This window comes from Bufo bufo, chromosome 1 (assembly GCF_905171765.1).
Source record: "Bufo bufo chromosome 1, aBufBuf1.1, whole genome shotgun sequence".
NCBI lineage: Eukaryota > Metazoa > Chordata > Amphibia > Anura > Bufonidae > Bufo > Bufo bufo.
Genome location: NC_053389.1, coordinates 153883943 through 153889942, shown reverse-complemented (window position 1 = coordinate 153889942; position 6000 = coordinate 153883943). Strand labels below are relative to the sequence as shown.

The 6000-nt window shown below is 50.8% G+C and overlaps 1 protein-coding gene across 1 annotated transcript in view; it reads left to right on the top strand.

Moving 5' to 3' along the window:
• Positions 1-3532: 3532 nt before the first annotated feature.
• PIK3CD (phosphatidylinositol-4,5-bisphosphate 3-kinase catalytic subunit delta) overlaps positions 3533-6000 on the top strand; it is a 43265-nt gene continuing 40797 nt past the window's right edge. Inside the window, 1 exon segment of the mRNA XM_040426864.1 lies at positions 3533-3750. The gene's annotated coding sequence lies outside the window, so the exon portion shown is untranslated.

The following is a 6000-nucleotide window of genomic DNA, read 5'->3' as shown; positions in this document are numbered from 1 at the left end:
ATCATATATAACTGGCACTACAGGCGGCATTACATACAAAGGGGGATCATTATCTACTGGTATTACACGGAGTGCTATATATATATATATATATATTCCCGCCATATACTGGCATTATGGGTAGGTGAAGGCGGAAGAGCATTTTATACTGAAACCATGGGGGGAGTATTATACACTGCTCAAAAAAATAAAGGGAACACAAAAATAACACATCCTAGATCTGAATTAATTAAATATTCTTCTGAAATACTTTGTTCTTTACATAGTTGAATGTGCTGACAACAAAATCACACAAAAATTAAAAAATGGAAATCAAATTTTTCAACCCATGGAGGTCTGGATTTGGAGTCACACTCAAAATTAAAGTGGAAAAACACACTACAGGCTGATCCAACTTTGATGTAATGTCCTTAAAACAAGTTAAAATGAGGCTCAGTAGTGTGTGTGGCCTCCACGTGCCTGTATGACCTCCCTACAACGCCTGTGCATGCTCCTGATGAGGTGGCGGACGGTCTCCTGAGGGATCTCCTCCCAGACCTGGACTAAAGCATCTGCCAACTCCTGGACAGTCTGTGGTGCAACGTGACGTTGGTGGATAGAGCGAGACATGATGTCCCAGATGTGCTCAATTGGATTCAGGTCTGGGGAACGGGCGGGCCAGTCCATAGCATCAATGCCTTCGTCTTGCAGGAACTGCTGACACACTCCAGCCACATGAGGTCTAGCATTGTCTTGCATTAGGAGGAACCCAGGGCCAACCACACCAGCATATGGTCTCACAAGGGGTCTGAGGATCTCATCTCGGTACCTAATAGCAGTCAGGCTACCTCTGGCGAGCACATGGAGGGCTGTGCGGCCCTCCAAAGAAATGCTACCCCACACCATTACTGACCCAATGCCAAACCGGTCATGCTGGAGGATGTTGCAGGCAGCAGAACGTTCTCCACGGCGTCTCAAGACTCTGTCACGTCTGTCACATGTGCTCAGTGTGAACCTGCTTTCATCTGTGAAGAGCACAGGGCGCCAGTGGCGAATTTGCCAATCTTGGTGTTCTCTGGCAAATGCCAAACGTCCTGCACGGTGTTGGGCTGTAAGCACAACCCCCACCTGTGGACGTCGGGCCCTCATATCACCCTCATGGAGTCTGTTTCTGACCGTTTGAGCAGACACATGCACATTTGTGGCCTGCTGGAGGTCATTTTGCAGGGCTCTGGCAGTGTTCCTCCTGTTCCTCCTTGCACAAAGGCGGAGGTAGCGGTCCTGCTGCTGGGTTGTTGCCCTCCTACGGCCTCCTCCACGTCTCCTGATGTACTGGCCTGTCTTCTGGTAGCGCCTCCATGCTCTGGACACTACGCTGACAGACACAGCAAACCTTCTTGCCACAGCTTGCATTGATGTGCCATCCTGATAAGCTGCACTACCTGAGCCACTTGTGTGGGTTGTAGACTCCGTCTGATGCTACCACTAGAGTGAAAGCACCGCCAGCATTCAAAAGTGACCAAAACATCAGCCAGGAAGCATAGGAACTGAGAAGTGGTCTGTGGTCACCACCTGCAGAACCACTCCTTTATTGGGGGTGTCTTGCTAATTGCCTATAATTTCCACCTGTTGTCTATCCCATTTGCACAACAGCATATGAAATTGATTGTCACTCAGTGTTGCTTCCTAAGTGGACAGTTTGATTTCACAAAAGTGTGATTGACTTGGAGTTACATTGTGTTGTTTAAGTGTTCCCTTTATTTTTTTGAGCAGTGTAGATATAAATATAATTGGAACTACAAGGGGGAATTATAATACAAGGAGCACGACAGGGGAGTTATAATGGCAGGGGGGCAGTAGAACTAGAGGCAGCACTGCAGGAGAGGCTTTATAAATACTGTGGGCCCTATGGTTATATTATTACTACGGGGGTACTGTGGGGTATTATTATTATTGGGCCCAATATGTAGGCATTGCTACTACTGGAGCACTTCTGGGGAATATTATCACTATTGGGGGCACTATTACTAATGAGGGCAGTCTGGAAGCACTATTACTATGGGGGGGGGGGCTATCTGTATGACACTGTTTAGTCTGACAGTATAGTGTTTGTGGGCATAGGGGAGAACAGCGGGTGCAGTATTGGGAAGAGCAGCAGGATGACAGTGGACTGTATAAATTTGGGGGCTGATCTGGGGTCTATAGAAATTTGGGTGCTGATTTGCAAAATCTGTAACAGTCCCCCATGTACCATATAGTGATATTAGTGTCTTCTTATATAGCAGAGGTGGCTGCACACCCCTGACCAAAGACGTCTGCGTGTGATGGTGTGGACCCCAAATGGAAAAGAAAAGGGAAGTGAAGAACTCAAATCCGTGGAGACGTTACCTGTCAGTCACTGGATCTGTTCTTGACTGCTTCTTTTAAAATGTGTTTTACTTATCTTAGGGCACTTTAAATTGATACATTTTTGGAAGCAGCCGCCTAGGGCACCAAAATACCTTGTCCTGGCCCTGTATGCATGTACGTAAATTGAAGGTCATAGGCTTCAATGCAAAATCTATAAGAGGGCCCCGTACCTACCAAGTGTCATTTATGATACCAGGGACCTTTTCTGTAGGAGGGATGATGTTGGGACACCTCCAGGGCTTGGTGGCTACTGCTACATGTTCACCCCTATGGCTACACCCCTGTGCATCTAATGTGATGAAGGTATGTAAGAAAAAATAAAGCAAGATTGTAGGTTACAGTGTAGGACTTAGTGGCCCAGCTAAACACCAGAAGGCAGTATGTGTTTATAAATGGATGGATGTAGGCAGGGTTGCACCTAGCGGTTCTGCTGCCTGAGGCGAAAACCACCAGGGACGGATTGGGAACTTAAAGTGGCCCTGGAAAAAATACTAAAAGTGGCCCTGTTTTGTAGTCGGGTCCAAATTGATGGAAGGCAGGGCCAGCAATACCATATTATGTCAGATTATACCACCCCAACACAGCCAAAAAACACAATCCATCACAAAATACTGCCAGCAGCACAAAATACATCCCCAAAAACTTCCACTGGCCGGCCATGAGCATGGCCCAGGCGGCCCCCTGTGCTTCAGCCCACCCGGAAGGTCTGAAGCCAATCCGCCTTGCTAACTACTTCCCTTCAGCCCATGGCCCTTCGGCTGCCCCTCTCTTGCCACTACCTGGTGCTGCCTGTGGCGCTCGCCTCACCTGGCCTCATTGGTGGTGCACCCCTGTATGTAGGTATATATATGAAGGATGTAGGGATGTACACATAAATGAATTCTGTACGTGTACATTTATAACATATGGCTACAAGATGTCATCTAATGCTATAGACCTGCCACCCTGCCGGGCACACTACTGCACGTGACAGGACGCTCCACTACAGGAGACAAAAGACACGGAGGCTCTAGGACCGAAGTCTGGGAGTAAATGCCTCATCGGCCACGCCTATATAGTCAACTAACCCCGCCCTTAGTAAAGTTTGCGAATGTGATTGGTTCAGGAAGGTTGGCCTCGCCCATGGTGATGCTCTGTCACCTCTGATGGGAAATGCTCGGCAGTTGGAGCCCGGCCTGTACCGGGAACACAACAGGGTTGTCAGCAGCTCCGGGGAGTGTGGAGGGCGGCACAGCGTGGTACACACGCCCGGCCTGTTCACATCAACGTCCCTAGCAACAGCCTGAGATAACGGGTTAATGCCGGGGGGAGACGGGCAGAAGACCGGAGGGGAGCGCGGCACCGGAGCCAGGGAGGAGGCAGGTGAGACCGCGCCGCGCATCTTCCGCCGCCGCACTGCCGGCCATCCTCCCCGTCACCACCCTGTCTGCCCCCCGCTCTCCTCTGCCTGGCATCCTCGCCCCCAGCCACTGTCTGCTCACCGCTGGCATCACCCACGCTGCTTACCGCTTTTCCTAGTGTCACTGCTAGTCCACACGGTACAGCCGTCTGCCTGGCATCAACTCTCCCTGGCAACGCTGTCACCCCACAATGCTAACCCCTCTCCCTGGCATCGCTGTCGCCCCACAATGCTAACCCCTCTCCCTGGCATCGCTGTCATTCCACATTGCTCATCCCTGTGCTTGGCATCACCACCACACATTGCTAACCCCTCTCCCTGGCATCGCTGTCGCCCCACAATGATAACCCCTCTCCCTGGCATCGCTGTCGCCCCACAATGATAACCCCTCTCCCTGGCATCGCTGTCGCCCCACAATGATAACCCCCTCTCCCTGGCATTGCTGTCGCCCCACAATGCTAACCCCTCTCCCTGGCATTGCTGTCGCCCCACAATGCTAACCCCTCTCCCTGGCATCGCTGTCATTCCACATTGCTCATCCCTGTGCTTGGCATCACCACCACACATTGCTAACCCCTCTCCCTGGCATCGCTGTCGCATCACAATGATAACCCCTCTCCCTGGCATCGCTGTCGCCCCACAATGATAACCCCTCTCCCTGGCATCGCTGTCGCCCCACAATGATAACCCCTTTCCCTGGCATCGCTGTCGCCCCACAATGATAACCCCCTCTCCCTGGCATCGCTGTCGCCCCACAATGATAACCCCCTCTCCCTGGCATCGCTGTCGCCCCACAATGATAACCCCCTCTCCCTGGCATCGCTGTCGCCCCACAATGATAACCCCCTCTCCCTGGCATCGCTGTCGCCCCACAATGCTAACCCCTCTCCCTGGCATCGCTCTGTCGCCCCACAATGCTAACCCCTCTGCTTGGTGTCACTAAGACCCCCACACTGATTATAACTCTGCCTGGCATCACTGTGTCACTACACTGCTCACCCCTCTGACTGGCATCACACACTGCTCTCCCCCACTGCCTTGCATCGCCATTATCCGACGCTGCCTACCCTGCCTACCCCTCTCCCTGGATTAACATTTATCCTATATGGCCTACGCCTGGCATCATTGTCCCGCCATACAAATTTTTCTCCTAACATCCCAACATTGTAGTTACCCTGCCTGCTCTCTGCTCTGCCTGGCATCACTGTAATCTGGCACCACCTGTCGCTCCACGCTGCTCAGCATTCACCACACTCACCATACATATTGGCTGCCATCAGATTGTTACTCCACCCATTAGCTTCACACTTCTGTCTGGCATCTCTGCCCAGACTTTCACTAACGGGCTGGTGCCTGGCATTCTTATTACTTCCCATTCCTCTTTTCATTTTGCCTGGCATGTTACCAACCCACTGACTGGTAATCCCCATCCTCTCACTTCAGCTGCCCCTTGTGTGGCATTGTTATAACTGTTCACCCACGGTTTATCATGCCAGTGATGGAACATGCAGTAGTGGTCTGAGCACCTGCTACAGTGCCAGTCTAGCCTGGTAACCGATGTGCCATTTAGTACCATATTGTTCTATTCCTGTTCTCACATTGGCACCACAGGGACTGGCATCTATTTCAGTTTAGCCTATTAGACTGGAGACGGTAAGCAGGATATCACCAAGTGGCAGCCTGGTCGCTAATCCCGCCCCTTGGCATCCTAATTACCACATCTGTCTACCTAATCAGTGACGCAGGCTGGAATGGTTCACCCTTCATTGCCTGGCATCTTGGTCTTCTACGCAGCATGGCCGTTTATTCCCTCCTAAATTAAAAGCAGCTGTTTGTGCTACCTGACTGGCACTGATTAATCTCCTCCAGTTATATACTGGTATACCACATGCCCGTAGCTCACCTGGCATCCTGGTGCTTACAAGTCTGTCTGATACGATGCTGCCCATGCCTTGTGGTCAGCCTTCCAGTATACACTACGTATTGGGGCATTGTGATTGTTGGGGTACCATTTTCTGCGACCTTCAGCTTTGTTCTAGTGCAGATTGGTTGGCACTTAAGTGGTGCTTGGCATTTGCCTGTCTGATAACTGACTGATGGGCATGGTTGTGTTGATCAGAAATGATTGCTTTGTCCCTCTAGGCACAGACTAGTCATTAGTTTGCTGTCAGTGAATAGTAACTTTTCTGTTCACAGCCAAAGGCTGAAAACTA